The following is a 21,663-nucleotide window of genomic DNA, read 5'->3' on the forward strand; positions in this document are numbered from 1 at the left end:
CTGCGGTCAACCTCTGCCCCGCAGAGCGAAAGGCTGCGTGCAGTGGTGGTTGGATTAACGTATAGTAATTAAAATGACTTTACATTTAAAAAAACATAGAAATTCACTTAAAAAACAAAGGTTACAGGGTCCTTATAGTTAGGCTCACATTTTAAATGTACAAAACCACAGAAATTCACCTGTTATAGTTAAAGGTATCTCAAGGAACTATTACTCATGCCCTAAGGTAACTATAACTCTCGCCCTTGCCATGCACTGCTAATTACCGCACAAATTACGGCACTCATCACATCTCTGATAACATAATTGATAATATCAATGAAATGTTTGCAGTAAAATATCAGATAAACTGTGCATGGCAGGGGTGCGAGTTATAGTTACCTTAGGGCATGAGTTAAGGTAACTCAAACTATAACAGGTGAATGTTTATGGGTTTGTACTTGTAGTGTGTAATGCCCCAACAGTTTGAGGCACAAATTTGGTTTGTTGTTTTGGTTATATTTTCTATTTTTACTGTTGAAGTTGGTTCATATGAAATGGGCTGAAGACACAAGATTTTCCGTGCCTGGGTTGGGTTGTGTTAGAAATGGGGTTTCTGGTTGGATAGGGTATGCACCTCAGCCAGGCAGAACTTACCCACTCTAGTCAGGGCAAGGGAGTTACACGTCCAAGATAACCCCTGTTCACCCCCTTGGTAGCTTGGCACGAGCAGTCAGGCTTAACCTGGAGGTAATGTGTAAAGCGTTTGCACAACACACACAACACATGTGATGCAATATCCCCACCACAAAGGAAACACAACACCAGATTATATGAAAATATACTGTATTGTAACAAGGCAATTATCAGACCAAATATCACATATCAGTACTATCCTGCTACCTTAGCAGTTGTCCGAACGCTACACATTAGTTACTCTGCAACCCAGCAGTAGCACACATAACACACAGGTTACTCAGTATACTGCAACATAAGCAGTAGTCAGGAAAACACGTTATTACATCACAGCACTTGTCATAAGAATCTCATAAAATGCCCATGGTAGGAACATTAGAAAATATATGGCAAGTTAGAAAAACATATTAGCAAGCATGTCCATAAAAGGAACATTTGAATACACATATGTAAAAACATCAAACGCAGGTAGGTAATATATGAATCAAACAAAAGTCTGTAGAAAGAACTTTGGATTGCAACTATATTGGTCCTTTAAACAGTACCTGGTTGGATGAAGGCACCTCCAGTGCCTAGAAGGCGAACAATGGGGCCCCCGGCGCTCCTATGCGCAAAACGGGGGCCTCCCTTATACTCCGGGGTCAGAGGAGGGCGACATGCACCTCCTCTCTTTTATAGACAGGCCCCTCCGGGGACCGTGATTACTGGGGGCCCCCCAGGGCCTCAACCGGCCCTCACAAGGGGGGCCAAAGCCAGCAAAAACAACTTAGGGCAGGAGGGGGGCACCACGCACCCCCTCCGGTTTAATGACAGGCCCCTCCCAGGACCTGTGATCTCTGGGGGCCCCCCCGGGCCTCCACTGGCCCTTCCACCAAGGGGGGGGGCACAATAATGCCCGTTTTACCTAACAGCAGAAAAGGAGCGTCCTGCTCCTAACGCAGAGGCCAGGGGCAAGGGGGCACTCCCCGCACCTTCCCCTGGTCCTGCCGTGAAGCCACAAGAAGATCGGACCACTCCTGGGGCCCGAGCAGACACTCGCCTGCACCCGCTGCGGTCATCTTATTTAAAGGGGCACAATGCAGCAAGGAGCCTACGAGCTCCCAAGGCTCCATAAGCGTGCTGCAATCAGCGCTATGGCAGCCGCAACCACGGAGAAGCACCCCTCGTGAAGAAATGGATGCAGGGGTCAGGGGCCACAGCACCCTGCCCCTGGGGAGCAGAATCTTAAGACAAGGTCCTCAGGTGGAGGGCCCAGCTACTGGCCAGCACAAGGGAAAGGCAGCAAGTGGCAAGTCCTTCACAGTGACCAGGCAGGTCACAGGTCAGCACAGCAGCAGTCCATGGCGGTTCCTGGTGAGTCCTTTCAGCCTTTGGTGCCCAGTTCCAAGATGATTCCAAGAGTCTCCAAATTGTGGGGAAAATTCCCCTGTACTTATAGTCAGTTCTTACAGTGTTTTACAATGGTAGGGAGAGGAGGTTCCAGCCAGTTATAACTGGTTCTGGGAGTGCCCCCTCTCTCCTTTGAGCACAGGCTTCAAACATCAGTGGGGGGTTAACGACCCTATTGTGTGAGGCCAGGGCACAGTCTTTACAAATGCAGGTGTGCCCCGCCTCTCCCTTCTCTCAGGAAGACTATTCAGTATGCAGTATGCAGTATGCAGATGCACCTCTGTGACACCTCCACCCTCCCTGTGTACAGGCTGTCTGAAAAGTATGCACAAAGCCCCAACTGTCACTCTGCCCAAACGTGGATTGGAGTCAAGCTACAAAACACCAGAGTCATAAGTACAGATAAATGCGCACTTTCTAAAAGTGGCATTTCTGTGATAGTAATAAAAAAATACACCCACACCAGTAAGCAGTATTTATTATCACCATCACAACCATACCAAACACGCCTACGCTACCCCTCATAAATCAGACAATACCCCTTACACATAAGGCAGGGCATTTCTAATGCAACCCTATGAGAAGGCAGCACTCACAGCAGTGAGACACCAAGTTAGGCTGTTTGTCACTACCAGGACAGGCCATGCAATATGGCACATGTCCTGCCTTTCTACATACATGGCACCCTGCCCATAAGGCTAGCTAGGGCGTACCTTAGGGATGACTTACATGTAGTAAAAGGGGAGTCCTGGGCCTGGCAAGTAAGTTTAGATGCCAGGTCCCTGTGGCAGAAAACTGGGCACACAGGCCCTGCGCTAGCAGGCCTGAGACAGGTTTGAAAGTCTACTTCAGTGGGTGGCGCAAGCAGCCCTGCAGGCCCACTAGTAGTATTTAATTTACAGGCCCTGGGTATAGAGATACCACTGTACAAGGGACTTATAGGTAAATTAAATATGCCAATTAGGTATAAGCCAATAATACCAACATTAGATGGGAGAGCACCTGCACTTTAGCACTGGTCAACAGTGATGAAGTGCTCAGAGTCCTAGAGCCAACAGCGAGAGGTCAGAAAAACCAGGAGGAAGGAGGCAAAAAGACTGGGGATGACCCTGCGTAAGGCAAAAAGTCCAACAGGTTGGATGTACTTAGTATGCTTTTTTCTCTCCATTTTCTTTCTATTTTCTTGTTGATGTACAGCACTTAGAGTTAAATGTGCAAATATTGATGGGAGGGATCCAACAACTATGGGTCACACACACAAAAGATAGATAGTGAGTGGAAGTTTCCCACATTGCAATTACACAGAGATGCAGGGTGTAACCCGACAGCTGTTTCAAGAGCACACTGTCATACATGGGTAGTCCATTATATGATAATATCCCACAATATAAGTTCTTGACATGGAAATTGCGTGGCATGGACAACCCAGCTAAACTATATAGAATACAATTCTGACTTAAACTGGTGTCACCAATATAGCCAGCAATACATCTCCAGGAAAGAGTGGGCTCCCTATTGAATACTATGGTGCTTTTGACAGGCTCCTCTTCCCACAGTTACTGGAGATCTTCATTCAGTCCAGATGATTGGGGCAGTTGCGCCTGCTCTGTGAGAGGCACTGACAATAGTTCTCCACAAGCCAAGTTGTGACCCCCTGGATGTTCATTCCTACTACCCTCTTCCCCTTCTGAACCTTGATTACAAAATATTGGGGAAGGTGTTGGCAAATAGGATACTCCCAGTTTTCAGTGCTCTGATTCACAAGAACCAATCCAGATTCATTCCTTGGCACCTTCTTGAATATCCACAGGCTGCTGCGTATCATAGAGGTTACCCCTACCGGCACTAAAGGGCCGGTTGCGGTATCTCTAGATATCAAGAAAGCATTCAATACCTTAAGATGGGACTACCTTATAGCTGTCATGGAAGGCCTGGGAGTAGGACCAAACTACCTTGGCTGGTTTGCACCCTTTATCACAGTCCAACAGCATGAGTGTGCACGAGGTTGATCATATAAGACAGTCTTGACATCCTAAGGGGTACCAGGCAGGGGTGTCCCCTATCTCCATTACCATTTCCCTAGCCATGGAACCTTTGGCATGTGGATTGAGTCTGTGTGCACACCAATGGGGGATAGTTGCACATTGGGTACACTACATTAAATCCCTCTATGCTGATGGGCAGCGGATATACTTGTGTGATATGACAATTTAACTCCCTGCCCTGAAGTCATTCCTGGGGGATTTTGGGGAGGTGTTTGGTCTCAGGGTGAATTGGACTAAGTCTTGCCTATTTTCAATGGCCCCAATCCCTGAGTCTGAGTGGGAGCCTGCCCCGGGGCATTGGTTGTAGTGGTGTCATTCCACGTTGAACTATCTGTGAATCCAGATTTATTATGCGACTGCTGACCTCAAAGATGGCAATATTGATAGAGCAGTGGCCTCAGTCTGTAAATCCCTTCTCTTTTGACATTCCAGCAGCTGTCTCCAATGGGTCGTGTAACAATTTCTAAAATGTTAATACTGCTCTATTTGTTATATTTCTTATTGGCTTTATTTCTCTCACTACCCCTGTTAGACTTGGCCCTTTTTGCAGGGTCATCCCAAAAATTTTGCCTCACTCTTCCTAAGTTTTCAGACCTCTTGTTGTTGGCTCTAGGACTCTGAGCACTTCATCACTGCTGATCAGTGCTAAAGTGCAGGTGCTCTCCCTTCTAAAGTTGTCATGATTGGTTTACCCCTATTTGGCACATTTAATTTACCTGTAAGTCCCTTGTACAGTGGTTTTCCTATGCCCAGGGCCTCTAAATTAAATGCTACTAGTGGGCCTGCAGCACTGTTTGCGCCACCGACAGAAGTAACCTTTTAAACCTGTCTCAGGCCTGCTAGTGCAAGGACTGCATGCGATGTTTACTGACACAGGGACCTGGCATCTAAATATACTTGACAGGCCTGGTACTCCCTTTTTACTACATATAAGTCACCCCCTAAGGTAGGCCTTAGCTAGCCCCATGGGCAGGGTGCTATGTATACAAGAGGCAGGACATGCGCCTGGTTGTAGGGCCTGTCCTGGTAGTGACAAACAGCCTATTTGGTTTCTCACTGCTGTGAGTGCTGCCTTGCCAATAGGATTGCATTGGAAATGCCCTGCTTTATGTATAGGGGGTATTGTCTGATTTATGAGAGGTAGCGTAGGCATGTTTGGTATGATTGTAATGGTAGCGAAAATGCTGCTTACTGGTGTAGGTGGATTTTTTATTACCATTATAGAAATGCCTAGAAAGTGAGCATTTCTCTGTGCTTATGACTCTGGTGTTTTGCAGCTTGATTCCAATCCACGTCTGGGGCAGAGTGACAGCTGGGCTTTGTGCATACTTTTCAGACAGCCTGTACACAGGGAAAGTGAAGGTGTCACAGAGGTACATCTACATATTGAATGGTCTTCCAGGGCTGAGAGAAGGAGATGTGGGGCACACCTGCATTTGTAAAGGCTGTGCCCTGACCCCATACAAAGGGATTGTTTACCTCTAACTGATGTCTGGAGCCTGTGCTGGAGGAGAGAGGGGCCACTCCTAGAACCAGTTGTAACTAGTTGGAACCTCTCCCCCCCCTTTTTGTAAGTGCTGTGCAAAACTGAGTACAGGGGATTTTCCCCATGTTAGAGAGACTCCTTGAAACAAGAAGAGACACTAATGGACTGACCTGGAAAGGATGCTCCTGGAAGGATTTGCCAGGAACCGCCTTGGACTGCTGCTGTTGTCCTGATCTGTGACTTGGTGGATCACTAGAGGAACTGCCACTGCCTGCAAACCTTTGTGCTGGCCTGCTTGCTTGGGCCTCACAGCCCTGTGCCCCATCTGCTGTCTCCAGGGGCTGGGTGATGTGCCCTCCTGTTTCCCAGCACCTACTTCTGTCCTCAAATACTAGAAGGGCTCTTTGTCCTCTGGAGTTCTAGCGTAAGAGGAGCACTTTGTTGCCCATTCTTGGCACGTGGGGAGTGTTTCGCTGTTGGATCCAACGCAGCAGGAGCACCTCATTGTGGATGCCTGGTGCCGGTGGAGGAGGGCATTGCTGGGCTGCTCTTTGTCTTTTTTGGCACAAGAAAGTGCACCCTTATCTGTCCAGTTGCACCCCCCCGCATGCGACGAGGGCTGGGGAACCAGCACGGATGAGCGCACTGTTGGTTGGCACCTCTAGGGCACAGGAGCACTTCAAGGAGTGCCCCCAAAGCCCAAGAGCGCTGTGCCCCTGGAGCACAAGCAGACATCCATTCTAGGAGTCAGTGATTATTTCGGCTGTGCCGCAGAGAAGGAGGAGCCGGACGGCCCTGCAGTCACCAGGGACGCTTCCCCCAGGCTCAGCCACCTAGTGGTGAAGGAAGGAGCGGCCCAGGGCATGCTTCTAAGGAGGATCGCAGCGTGCCCAGATGCCGCCTGCAAGTGCCGCCGCCTCGAGGACACGGGCGGCAGCCATCTGAGTGTGGGGAGATCAGGAGAGACCTCCCCACTGAGGAAGAAGGTGTGTGAGACCCTTCCTCCCCATCCCTACAGTGGAATCCCTGGGGATTGCAGAGGGGCCTTGTTGTCCAAAGGGGAGGCCAGGGTTGGCAATTGACCAATGTTGGTGATCCTCAACAGAGGTCCCTTGTCCTGCAAGTACTATGCCTCATTTCACACACCCCATAGCCTCTGACAGAAGAGCAGACGCACTACAACCTTCGCACACAAAGCATTTTTGTGACCCTCATGCTGCATGGGGGGCACATCTCTTTGGGTGGGGAGGATAAGAATCTGCCTTGGGAGGACTGTGACTTGGCCTCTATGTTACCTAGCCCTGACATTCTTTGGTGATACTCTCACGCTATATGCGGTCCTGATACGGTTTTACTGTATGCTAGTGCCATGAGTTTTTGGTGCTGTGTCATGCTATGCACAATCATGATAAGGTTTTGGCAATGATGATCATATGTTTAGTATGACGTGCATTCCTTTAGTAATGTTTACCTGACTACTGCTCATGTTGCAGGATAACCAGTAACCTATATGTTTTATGTGACTACTTCTGGCTTTTGCAGAGTAATAGTACTGTGTATTGTTCTGACTACTGCTTGGGTGTTTGGTCTAATAATGTTGTGTACAATACAGTTTATTTTTATATAACTTGTTGTTGTGTTTCCTTTGTGGTGGGGATAATAGGTCACGTGTGTTGTGTGTGTTGTGTAATCGCTTTACACATTGCCTCTGGGATAGGCCTAACTGCTTGTGCCCAGCTAACAAGGGGGTGAGCAGGGGTTATCTTGGGTGTGTAACTCCCCCACCCTGATTAGAGTGGGTGGGTTCTGCCTGGCTTAGGTGCATACCCTCGCCAACCCCAATCATGTTTTCTGAAATTGCATGGTGTCTTGACGGAGCTCATCTGGAGTACCTCTTTTATTGCTCCACTGACCACAGCCGGAGGGTGGACTGGGAGCCCCCAAATATGAGCTATAGTGTGTGGTGGTACAACTGCAATGGCTTGGGTATGATAATCTGCTCAGACAGAGTGAATATAGCCGAGATTCTTGGAGGCATCCATGTCTACACTTGATTCTCAATGCTCAGGGCCTGCCTCTCCAGGGAGTCCTCCCAAATGAAAGTGGCCCAACTGTGCTGGCATCGATATGTGAGAGGTGTGGACCCTCGGCTGCTCTTCTCCCCACTCATCAGTCCTGCCATTTTGACTTAACACCGTGGATGGCAGCAGAGATAGATCTCATGGGGAACTTCTACCTGGAGAGGGCATTCATGCCCTTTTCAGATATTGTGGACTACTACAGGGTGCGTCAGGTCAATTCAAAGCATATCATGTACTACAGCATGTGATACACATCCTATGGGGTGATCATGGAGAAGAGCTACTTCCGTTACCACCACTACATACACTACTGCCATGTGATGGCACAAGACAGGCCATTACTGTTCATTATAATGCATTGAATTTGACTGTGCAAGGGATGAATTTGAAAGCTAGGAAGAGATAGGAGACAGCTTTGCCACACCAACATCCAAGCCCCACCCATGTTATGATTTTCCGGCGTAATGTAATGCAAGGCAATATCTTCTGCTGCCTTGCGTTATAACAGATTTGCCAAGCTTTGCAGGGTGCACCTGAGTAGCATTATAAATCTCATTCTAGGTTTTGTGTTACTCACTGTGGTAAAAGTGAAACACACTACCTTGCTAAATATGCCCTGTAATTTCTAAAAAAGCCAGTGATATTAGGATATGATATCATGCGTTCCGTTACCTTTTTATGTATTTTTTTAGAGTTCAATCAATCAATCAATCAATCAATCACAATATTTATAGAGTGCACTACGTACCCGCTAGGGTTTCAAGGCGCTGAGGGGGGAGGCTTTGGGGGTGCTGCTACTGTACGAAGAGCCAGGTCTTGAGGAGTCTCCTGAAGGTGAGAAGGTCCTGGGTCTGCCGCAGGGGGGTCGGGAGGGTGTTCCAGGTCTTGGCGGCAAGGTAGGAGAAGGATCTGCCGCCGGAGGTCTTGCGTTGGAAGAGGGGAACGATGGTGAGGGCGAGGTTGGTGGAGCGGAGATGGCGGGAGGGGACGTAGAAGTTGAGTCTGTTGTTCAGGTAGGCTAGTCCGGCGCCGTGGAGTGCCTTGTGAGCGAGGGTGAGGAGCTTGAAGGTGATCCTCTTGTCCACGGAGAGCCAGTGGAGGTCTTTCAGGTGGTGGGAGATGTGGCATTGGCGGGGTACGTCGAGGACCAGTCGGGCGGAGGCGTTTTGGATGCGTTGGAGGCGCCGGATGTCTTTTACTGGGATGCCTGTGTAGAGAGCGTTGCCGTAGTCTAGTCTACTGCTGACGAGGGCCTGGGTCACCGTTCTTCTGGTTTCCGTCGGGATCCATTTGTAGATTCTACGGAGCATGCGGAGGGTGTTGTAGCAGGAGGAGGAAACTGCGTTGACCTGCTTGGACATGGTGAGGGCGGAGTTGAGGATGAAACCCAGGTTGCGTGTGTGGTTGGCTGGCGTAGGAGGGGTCCCCAGTGCGAAGGGCCACCAGGAGTCGTCCCAGCCCGAGGGGGTGCGTCCGAAGTTGAGGACCTCCGTCTTGTCGGAGTTCAATTTCAGGTGGCTATTTCTCATCCACTCGGCAATGGACTTCATTCCCTTGTGGAGGTTGGCTTTGGTGGTGTGTGGGTCTTTGGTGAGGGAGAGGATGAGCTGGGTGTCGTCGGCGTAGGAGAGAATGTTGAGGTTGTGCTGACGGGCCTGTTGTGCGAGGGGGGCCATGTAGACGTTGAACAGCGTCGGGCTTAGGGAGGAGCCTTGGGGTACGCCGCAGATGATGTTGGTGGCTTCGGAGCGGAAGGGTGGGAGTCGGACTCTCTGGGTTCTGCCGGAGAGAAAGGAGGAGATCCAGTTGAGGGCCTTTTCTTGTATTCCGGCTTCGTGGAGGCGCGTTAATAGGGTGCGGTGGCAAACTGTGTCAAAGGCTGCGGAAAGGTCCAGAAGGATGAGGGCTGATGTTTCGCCGTTGTCCACTTGCTGTCTGATGTCATCTGTGGCGGCGAGGAGAGCAGTCTCGGTGGTGTGGTTACATCTGAAACCGGACTGGGAGGGGTCCAGGATGGAGTTGTCCTCGAGGTGGTGGGTGAGCTGAGCGTTGACGATCTTCTCGGTGACCTTCGCCGGGAAGGGGAGGAGGAAGATCGGATGGAAGTTTTTGAGGTCGTTGGGGTCTGCCTTTGGTTTCTTGAGGAGGGCGTGGATTTCGGCGTGCTTCCAGCTTTCCGGGAAAGTCGCGGTTTCGAAGGATAAGTTGATGACCTTTCGAAGTTGGGGGGCGATGGTAGAGTCGGCTTTGTTGTAGACGTGGTGGGGGCAAGGGTCTGAAGGGGATCCTGAGTGGATGGAGTTCATGATCTTGCGAGTTTCAGCGTCGTCTACGTGGGTCCAGGCGGTTAGGCGGTTGGTGCAGGTGGAGTTGTCGGGGGTGGGGTCTGGCGGAGGCGTGGTGTTGAGGCTGTCGTGGATGTCGGCGATCTTCTGATAGAAGAAGGTGGACAGGGCGTCGAAGAGTTCTTGGGATGGTGGGATGTCGTTGACGTTGGCGTTGGGGTTGAAGAGCTCCTTCACAATGCAGAAGAGTTCTTTGCTGTCGTGTGCGTTGTTGTTCAGGTGCTCTGTGAAGTGGGAACGTTTGGCGAGTCTGATTGGCTGGTGGTGCTTGCGGGTGGCCTCCTTGTGGGCTGCAAGGCTGTCGGGTGTGTGTTCGAGGAGCCATTTCTTCTTTAGTTTCTGGCAGGTGCGTTTGGAGGTGAGGAGTTCGTCAGTGAACCAGGCAGCTTTTTTCTTTCCTTGGTTGTCGGTGGCCCTCTTGAGTGGTGCAAGGGTGTTGGCGCAGTCGGTGATCCACTGTCATAGGTTGAGTGCGGCGGTGTCTGGGTCGGTGGAGTCGGTGGGCGGGTTCTGGGCGAGGGTGCTGGTCAGCTGGTCTTCGGTGACTTTGCTCCAGCGGCGGTGTGGTGGTAGTTGGGTGCGGTGGTGTTCGATGTGCTTCTTGAATGTGAAGTGGATGCAGTGGTGGTCGGTCCAGTGGAGTTTGGTGGTGTGGTTAAAGGTGATGTGGTTGCTTGCGGAGAAGATCGGATCAAGTGTGTGGCCGGCGATGTGGGTGGGTGTGTTGATCAGTTGTCTGAGGCCGAGGTTGGAGAGGTTGTCGATCAGAGATGTGGTGTTGGCATTGTTGTTGTTCTCCTGGTGGAAATTGAGGTCTCCAAGGAGGATGTAGTCCATTGAGGTGAGTACGTGGGGGCTCGTGAGGTCGGCGATGGAGTCGCAGAAGGGTGCTCGTGGTCCTGGGGGTCGGTAGATGAGCGTTTCTCTGAGAGTGGTGTTGGGGTCAGTGTGGATCCGGAAGTGTAGGTGTTCGGCGGTCTTGAGGGTGTCGTCCGTGTGGGTGTGGATTTTGAGGGTGGATTTGTGGGCGATGGCTATTCCTCCTCCGATTCCGTTGGGGCGATCCCTCCTGGTGATCTTGTAGCCATCCGGGATGGCTATCGCGATGTCCGGTGCTGAGGAGTCGTTCCACCAGGTTTCGGTCAGGAAGGCTACGTCTGGGGCGGTGGTGTCGAGCAGGTCCCAGAGCTCGATGGCGTGCTTGCGTGCGGAGTGTGTGTTGAGGAGTATGCAGTGGAGGTGGTTTGTTGTGGTTGTAGCAGGTTTCCTTGTTCTGTTGCAGGTGAAGTTGCAGGCGTGGCAGGAGAGTGGTCCCTTGGTGTTCTTTGGGGATGACTGGAAGCATGTTGTGGAGCGGCCGGGGTGGAGGGTGATGAGCTGGTTGGCTGAGTAGCGGCGTCTGGTGATGCAAGGGTCGTGCGGACTGGGGGGGTGGCGCTGGGCGCGGCCAGGCACGGACGGGCGCAGTCTGGCTTGCCTCTGGCGCGCCAGCGGCGCGGACGTGCAGCGCCAGTCATTAAGAAGGGAGGGGGAGGGAGGAGCAGCTGGGAGGCGGGAGGGAGCGACGAATGGGGATGCGAGGGGGGCGGTCCGCAGGGAGGCAGGGGAAAGCGGCAAGGGGGAGCGCACAAGGGGTGAAAAGCGGTTACAAAGGCACAAATGGAAGCAAAATGGAGCAAAAGGCACAAAAAGCAAGGCACAGAATACAGTCACAAATACAGTGAAAAACGGCACAATGCTCACGAGTACAGCGACGCAAATGGGGCAAAAAGGCAGAATAAAGCAAGGCGCAGAATACAGTCAAAAATACAGTGAGAATGGCACAATGCACACGAGTACAGCGAAGCTTACCAGAAGCCCACTAGACGGGCCTCGAACACGCTAGCAGCCGCGTGGGCGGGGGTCGGGACACGGGCACAGCAAGGTGGTGCTGCGGACGTGGGGGAGCGAGCCCTTGACCGAAATCAGGTCAGAGGTCGCTTCACCCTCGACGCGCAGCACCAGCCATTAAGAAGGGAGGGGGGAGGGAGGAGCAGCTGGGAGGCGGGAGGGAGCGGCGAATGGGGGCACGAGGGGGGCGGGGCCGCAGGGAGGCAGCGGCAGGGGAAAGCGGCAAGGGGGAGCGCACAAGGGGCGAAAAGCGGTTACAAAGGCACAAATGGAAGCAAAATGGAGCAAAAGGCACAAAAAAGCAAGGCACAGAATACAGTCACAAATACAGTGAAAAACGGCACAATGCACACGAGTACAGCGACGCAAATGGGGCAAAAAGGCAGAATAAAGCAAGGCGCAGAATACAGTCACAAATACAGTGAGAATGGCACAATGCACACGAGTACAGCGAAGCTTACCAGAAGCCCACTAGATGGGCCTCGAACACGCTAGCAGCAGCGTGGGCGGGGGTCGGGACACGGGCCCAGCAAGGTGGTGCTGCAGACGTGGGGGAGCGAGCCCTTGACCGAAATCAGAGTTGAGGCTGCGAGTGCATGCACTTGAGCATGCACCTTGCTTGCAAGACTCTGTTGTGTACAGCAGAGGGCTTGGAGCCTGCCTGTCACTTATCATTTGCTGGCACTCTTCTTTGCAGCCTCGTAATTTGTCACTGTAGGCCAAACATCATGTACGTTCGTCTGTGTGCTGCAGGGATGAAGCACTGATTGATTCAACTTAATCAGTGCCCGTCCGCTGCTCCCAACTTGATTGAGGTACTTTTTTTTTTTTTTTTTTATTCTAGTGCCCTGCGAACAGAAAACTTGTGACTCGCAAAAACATGGCCAGCAGGACAAACAAAAGTGAAAAGTTGTATTTTTTAGAGCTAACTTTTTTTAATATTGTCAAGTCGTCTTTTCTCACTTTGCACGTACTTTTTTTTTTTTTTTACATGTGGGCGCTGTTCTCAAAAGATGACGATTATCTTGTTCTAAATATTGCAAAGCAACATTGTTTTTTTATTATGTGTAATTTCTGAAATTATGCTTTTACACCCCAATCCAATCCACCCCACTACATCCACCCCACTACAATCCACCCAAATCCAAACCACTTTACCCCTCACCAATCCACCCCACTCAAATCCAAACCACTCACCCCAATACACTTTAACCTACCCTCTCCAATTCAAAACAATCTGCACCACTCCAAAACAATCTGCCCCGCTCCAATCCAAAACAATCTGCCGCACACCAATCTGCCCCATTCCAATGCAAAACAATATGCCCCACTCCAATCCAAAACAATATGTTTCACTCCCATCTAGTCCACTCCATTCCAAATTAATCTTCCCCACTCTAATCTGCCCCAATCCAAAACAATCTGCTTCACTGCAATCTTCTGCACTACATTCCAAAACACTCGGTCCCACTCCAATCTGCCCCACAGCAATCCAAAACAATCTGCCCCAATCCAATCCACTTTACTCCAATCTGCCCTACTTTAATCCAAAACAATCTGTCCCACTCCAATGAGACCCACTCCAATCTGCCCCACTCCAATCTGCCCCACTCAATCGAAAATGATCTGCCCCACTCCATTCTAAAACAACCTGTTTCACTCCAATCCTCCCCATTCCAATCTGCCCCACTCCAATCCTAAACAATATACCCTACTCCAATCCAATTTACCACACCCCAATCCAAATCACTCCAATCCATCCCAATTCACCCCAATTCAATCACCCCACTCCCATCAAATCCACCCCACACCAACCCAATCCACCCCACTCCAATCCAATCTACCCCACTCAAATCCACCCCAGTCCAGACCAATCCACTCCACTCCATTCCAATCCACCCCACTCAAATCCAGTGAATCCAATCTACCCCACTCCAATCCAATCCACCCCACTCCAATCCAATGTAATCCACCCAATCTACCCCCTCAAATCCACCCCACTCCAATCTTCCCCACTCAATCGAAAATGATCTGCCCCGCTCCATTCCAAAACAACCTGTTTCACTCCAATCCTCCACATTCCAATCTGCCTCACTCCAATCCTAAACAATATACCCTACTCCAATCCAATTCACCACACCCCAATCCAAATCACTCCAATCCATCCCAATTCACCCCAAATTCAATCACCCCACTCCCATCCAATCCACCCCACACCAACCCAATCCACCCCACTCCAATCCTATCTACCCCACTCAAATCCACCCCAGTCCAGACAAATCCAATCCACTCCACTCCATTCCAATCCACCCCACTCCAATCCCGTGAATCCAATCTACCCCACTCCAATCCAATCCACCCCACTCCAATCCAATGTAATCCACCCAATCTAACCCCTCATATCCACCCCAACCCAGTCCTATCACTCCAATCCAAAGCACTCACCTCAATCCAATCTAATCCACCCAGTCAAATCCACCCCAATTCAGTTCACCTCAACCCATTTCAATACACCCCAGTCCAATCCCCCTACTCCACTCATTCCACAGCACCTTACCCCAATCCAATCCACCACACTCTACTCCAATCCAATGCACCTCAATACTCTCCTATCCACTCTACACTAGTCCACCCCACTCCATCCACTCTACAACACTCTCTGCCACTGAAGCACTAAATTCTACTCCCCTCTACTCAACTCTATGACACTCTACTCCCACACTCCGCTGACACTCCACACCACCAACTTTTAGCCATGCTGAACAGTAGCCACACTGGTGTTCAACATGGCACAACACATTGCCAAAGCCAATAGCTCTTCTATAGGTGAGACCAATTGGTTTTGCCAATGCTTGCTCTTTTTTAGTTACTGTGTCAGATAATCCTATGATCCGTATTCATTTATCACAGGGTATTATTAATTTTACAGACTTGTGCCAAAACACTGTCTTCTAGTTTTAAAGGAGACTGAGAAAAAATCAGTGACTTAGGTGCACTATATGTGACCGTGAATCCTGGGTTAAAGTCTTGAATTCCATTCATGACTAAATTGGATGATCCAAGTCAAATCAATTAACGTTATGTGTCTGTTGCAAAGTGGATTATTGGTAAGGGTAGGTAAGTACCTAGACTTAGTAATTGGCCCCTAATCCGGTCTCAATAAAGTAATCCCTGCTCAACCCTTGGTAGCTTGGCAACTAGGGACAAGGCTTAATTTAGGAGACAGATGTGTAAAGCATTTCAAAATCACACAACAGTAAATACACAAAACACAATCAAAATCCATCTCCAATTTATAAAAATAGATTACATTTTTAACTTTGAAATAACACCAAAATATTTAAAATCGGATAAGGGAAACAAGAGACATGATTTTTTTAAGAATTAGTCCCTCATTACAACATTGGCAGTAAATCCCGCTTACCACCGTGCAGAAGACCGCCAACACACCGGTGCGGCGGTGGAATTCTGCTACAGCTATTACGACCCACTGCTCAGACTCCGCCAAAATCCAGACACCCACACAAGTCCGCCAGACCAAAGGTCAGTGATAAACTGGAGATAGCAAAACCTTCACCATCACGCCAACAGGAATTCGCCCACACTATCATGACCCACGAAGCCACGCAGCGCTCTTTCAACCGCGGTATTCCATCGGTGGTACACACCGCCGCACTCAAAATACACACATATATACAAAACACAACCACATTGGACAATTCGAAACACACACACCTGATACACATACACACACCACGCCTACACACCCAATCAAATATAAAACACACACCCACATCAGCCACAAACCCTTACTACCAAAATTGAGAAAGAAGCCCAGAGAGAGGCACCCCCAGAAACAACACTAGCATCCACAGGCACACAACACGATCACACACACAACATCCACGCACCTCAGACAACACACACAAACACATCCCCTCACACATCACAACCGACACCACCTCACACATCACCCACACCACATCATGGCACCTCAACGATACCCCAGGTTCTCTGAGGAGGAGCTCAGGGTCATGGTGGAGGAAATCGCCCGGGTAGAGGCACAGCTATTCGGATCACAGGTGCAGCACACCTCCATTGCAAGGAAGATGGAGCTCTAGCGCAGAATTGTAGACAGGGTCAACGCAGTGGGACAGCATCCAAGAACACAGGATGACATCAGGAAGAGGTGGAACGCCCTACGGGGGAAGGTGCGTTCCGTGGTCTCAAGACACCAGATTGCAGAACAGAGGACTGGCGGCGGACCTCCACCTCCTCACCCACAACTACCAACATGGGAGGAGCAAGTCTTGGCTATACTGCATCCTGAGGGCCTTGCAGGAGTAGCAGGAGGAATGGACTCTCGTAAGTCAAATCATAACTATTACATTCCCCACCCTTCCTGCATGCTATCGCATACCCCACCCTCACTCTCACCCCCATCACTCCAACACCTCACAAATGTCTCACTATCACAACCCACACATCCCAACACCAAGCCCTGCATGCAACACCAAAGCATGGACACCCATCACCAAAGCATCTCCACTATGGATACCCAACTAGATCCCAAACCAAATATCACACAAGGTCCTAGACAAGAATGCAAGCACTGGAGTACAGGGTCACCCACCAATTGCACATGATGGCACACACAGATGCAATAATCATGCCTTTACACCCCTGCAGGACCCCTACCCAACGTCACCGGACAGGAGGTTCCAGACATGTCCAATCCACCCACAGAAGAGGCCCACAGTGATGACAGCAGCTCTGTCCAACTGGATCAAGATGACCAGCCCGGCCCATCTGGGACCTCGGGACAGTTGGTTCCCCTGACACTGGCACATGCCACCACAGAGCCTCCCCCTCAAGAAACACCAGCACAGCACCCACCCAGTGGGCCCATCCCTCTGTCCCCAGGACACGTCAAGCAGCAGTGTGTCCACCACTACAGGGAACCCAGGCAAACCCACACGCCCAAGAAAATCAGGGACCTGGGGGCAGTGGCAGTGGGCACACGGTTCAGGGGACAGAGGCACAGGAAAACCAGTGAACTGGGAGGACTGCTGTGTGACATGGGGAGGACAGGCCCAGGGAACCCACTCTCCACGAGGCCCTTTCCAACATCATGGGAGCGTACCATCATTCCCAGGAGACGATGGCGACGGTACTGGCCAACTTTCAGGAGACCCAGCGGGTGCAGGTGGAACACTATCTGGGGATCAGGGAGGAACTTAAGTCCATCAACACCACCCTGGTCACCATTGTAGGGGTGCTGAAGGACCTTGTCAACACCAGGAGGGACACTGGCACAACAAGGGGCCCCTGACACTAGCCTGGATGATGAACAGCCCACCACCTCCGCCGGCGCTAGTGGACAGGAGGCATCGCCACAGGACCACGACACCAGCACCCCACCCCCTGCAGATGGAGAACCACCATGCAAACGGTCCCTGAGATCCAGGACAAAGACAGAGAACAATGCCAAGACCCCCGCCAGGAAATGAGACCCCCCTGAATGTCATCCTTCTGTCCCACTTTGTCACCCAGTCCATCCTTAAACTGCCATTGCTCCACTTCCTATGCCCCTTTGGACAATGCACCTGTGAAACAAATAGACTGGACTCTGCCATGGACATTCCTCCACCATCACCCCTGCCCATTTTACAACCCCCTCCACTAATTAGCACTGAAATAAACTCTCTTGAATCACAAAAAAATCTGGAGTAAGTCTGTGCTTTCACAAATGTGTATTTCCAATAACTATGGAATATAGCAATGTCAATTGTATTGTCAACATACCAATGTAACACAGCTGTAGTCCATGAGGTAATATAGCAGAGGTCACACAGTGGGACCCACATCTGTGAAATGGAAAGGCAAAGTGACAAGTCAGGGTCCATACACTGGGTGAAAGTGACAAACTTATGCTAGCTCCAACAATAGTATGAGATGTGGGAGGCAGTGACATCTTCTTACCTGTGTCTCACTGGAAGTATTGCTGGATAGCGTTGTTTCTGTTGTCAATATCCTCTTCTTCTGCCTCCTCTTCTTCACTGTCCACAGGCTCCACAGCTGCCACAAGACCTCCTTCTGGACCATCCTCCTGCAGAAAAGGCACCTGTCATCGCAAAGCCAGATTGTGCAGCATACAGCAGGCCACGATGATCTGGCACACCTTCTTTGGTGAGTAGTAGAGAGAACCACCTGTCATATGGAGGCACTGGAACCTGGCCTTCAGGAGGCTGAAGGTCCTTTCAATTACTCTCCTAGTTCACCCATGTGCCTCATTGTAGCGTTCCTCTGCCTTTGTCCTGGGATTTCTCACTGGGGTCAGTAGCCATGACAGGTTGGGGTACCCAGAGTCACCTGCAAATGTCGAGGGACAACTGTTAGACCCACACTAACCCTTAGGGACAACCCCAGACCCAGAACACTATTCACAGGGTATGGACAGGGTATGGACTCCTCACCTATTAGCCACACATGGTGCCTCTGGAGTTGCCCCATCACATAAGGGATGCTGTTATTTCTCAGAATGTAAGCATCATGCTCTGATCCAGGACACTTGGCATTCACACGGGAGATGTACTGGTCGGCCAAACACACCATCTGCACATTCATAGAATGGTAGCTCTTCTGGTTTCTGTACACTTGTTCACTCCTGCGGGGGGGTACCAAGGCCACATGTGTCCCATCAATGGCACGAATGATGTTGGGGATATGTCCCAGGGCATAAAAGTCACCTTTCACTGTAGGCAAATCCTCCACCTGAGGGAACACGATGTAGCTGCGCATGTGTTTCAGCAGGCCAGACAACACTTTGGACAAAACGTTGAGAACATTAGCTGGGACATCCCTGATGCAATGGCCACTGTAGTTTGAAAAGACCCACTTGCCAGGAAATGGAGTACTGACAGGACCTGCACTAGAGGGGGTATCCCTGTGGGATGCCGGATTGTGACATCAGGCACACAGTTCCAAGATTGTTGCACGATCAAGTCTGTAGGTGACTATTACGTGTCTCTCTTCCATTGTCGACAGGTCCACCAGCGGTCTGTACACAGGAGGATGCTGCCATCTCATCACCTGCCCCAGCGGACGTGCCCTATGGATGAGAACAGCGAGCAGAGAGTCAGCTAACACTGAGGTATTACAAAAAGTCTTCAGCACACATTTGTCAATCTGCAATGTGCCTGTTACTGTGTGTATGCAAGGCCTAGATAGATGTGACGCAGTTATTATTAATGCCATGTGGCCCCCTGAAATGGCGGCTGCCTGACCTGTAAGGTTGGACAAGGGGATATGATGTAACTGTGCTGCCGTTCTACACCGTTGCAGTAGGCGGTCAAAGACCGCTGAGCAATCCTGCATTGGTTAACATTGGACCCTATGGGTCTGAGGAGCCAATGACTATGTACGCCGGCGGTGACGGTACGCATCGCTGCGGACGTGACCGCCATTTTCTGTCTGTTCACTCACTTGATACCTGACATTCGACAGGAGAGGACCTACACTGCAAGTGCTGCTGTGACCTCAGTCTGGAAGCGACGATGGCTCATGTGTCTGGGTAAAGGGCCCCTACCTTCACTTCGGAGGAGTTGAAAAATTTAGTGGATGGGGTCCTCCCCCAGTACACTCTACTCTACGGTCCTCCAGACAAACAGGTGAGTACACTGTGAGCATGCTGCATGGGCAATGTCTGTTTGGAGTGGTGTGTATGGAAGATACATGGAGGGGGTGGTGACTGAGCCCTGCATGAGTGAACGGTGAGTGTATGTGCGTCAGGGCAAGCGTGGGAACGTGGGCCAATGACTGTGACTGTCCGGACTGTTAAAGTTTTTCCTTTTCCCCTGTACTATTCCTCTAGGTCAGCGCCCACCAGAAGAAGGATATTTGGCGTGCCATCGCCAAGGATGTCCGGACCCTGGGGGTCCACCACAGACGGAGCACCCACTGCAAGAAAAGATGGGAGGACCTTCGCCGCTGGAGCAAGAAGACGGTGGAGGCCCAGCTGGGGATGGCCTCCCAACGTGGGAGGGGTGGCTGTCGCACCATGACCCCCCTGATGTTCCAGATCCTGGTGGCGTATCCGGAGTTGGATGGGCGCTTGAGGCCATCACAGCAGCCACAAGGGGGTGAGTACCGTCACATCCATCTGACTCTGCGTGCATTACGAGGTGTCTGGGTGGGGGAGGTGGGCAGTGGGTTCCCCTAGGCCAGGGCGAGCTTTGTAGGCAAAGTCGCTTTGTGAGGCAGGCTATGTGGCACCCCAACCCCACCAGTGGTAAGTGCCATCTACACCTAGTCAGGCTCCTGTGACTTCCATGTGTGCAGCTATCCGGCATAGGCCTTATGCCCCATGGCCCTGTGAATAATCTTAGAACTATAAGTGCATGGCGTAGTGCAGAGGGCTGCTGTGTCTGTAGTGTCCACCAACAGTAGTGGTAATGCATGCACTGAACATGTCTTTCTTCTGTCTCCCCCCCTTTTTGTGATCTCCCTGTTCTTGTGTGAAATATCATCATCAGGCAGAGGAGCAGTGGCACCAGAGCAGGAGGGAGCTGCATCCCACTTGGCCCTGGATGGTGAGACAACGGAGTCTGAAACCACCAGTGGGACGGAGGGCGAGGGGAGCTCCACGGCGGGGACAGGAGCTAAGACCAGCGACACCGACTATTCCTCTGAAGGGAGCTCCCTTGCGGTGGCAGGCCCCCCGCATCAACAGGTACAGCCGCCACCCCCCTACAAGCACCGCCCTCCCAGCAGCCGCTCAGCGTGTGTCCTGTGACCGCTCACCCAGGAGGGTGGGCATCTCCCCCGACCCAGGCACCTCAGGCCCTGCCCCAGTCAGCCCTGCTGCCTTCAGTGAAGAGGCTATTGACCTCCTGAGATCCCTCACTGTTGGGCAATCAACCATTCTGAATGCCATCCAGGGTGTCGAGAGGCATTTGTAACAAATAAATGCATACCTGGAGGGCATTCATTCTGGCGTGGCAGCCCAACAGAGAGCATTTCAGGCTCTGGCCTCAGCACTGATGGCAGCCATTGTCCATGTGTCCAGCCTCCCCCTCCAACCTCCTCCACCCAGACCCAATCCCCTGTACCTCAGCCTATCCCAAGCACACCATCAGACCAGCATGCACACACCTCAACACACAAGGGTGGCTCAGGCAAACATAAGCACCACACATCCCACAGGCACTCACACAAGCATCATACCCATGCAGACATACCAACATCCACTGCCTCCACTGTGTCCCCCTCCTCGATGTCCTTCTCCTCCCTCCCTGTCACGTCTCCACTCACAGCTGCATGCACTACATCTTCAGCTACTACCTCCATCACCAGCACGCCCATCACCACACAGCGCTCACGTGCACTCACCACCCCCACTACCATTCACACATCCCCTGTGTCCTCTCCCAGTGTGTCTGTGAGCCCTCCTCCCAAAGTACACAAACACAGGCACACACCCACCCAACAGCCATCCACCTCACAACAGCCTCCAGCCCATGCACCTTCATCCAAATTCAGCAAACGTACACCTCCTACAACCACTACCTCTTCCTCCACTCCCAAACCCCCTCCATCTACCCAACCCACTGTGTCTAAAAAAAAATTCCTGGCTAATATTGACCTCTTCCCTACACCTCTCCCCCCTCCGTCCGTCCCCTAGGGCCAGGCTATCCAGGTCCCAACCCAGCACCTCAGCCACCACATCACCAGGCACAGTGGTGCCAGCAACT

This window comes from Pleurodeles waltl, chromosome 5 (assembly GCF_031143425.1).
Source record: "Pleurodeles waltl isolate 20211129_DDA chromosome 5, aPleWal1.hap1.20221129, whole genome shotgun sequence".
NCBI lineage: Eukaryota > Metazoa > Chordata > Amphibia > Caudata > Salamandridae > Pleurodeles > Pleurodeles waltl.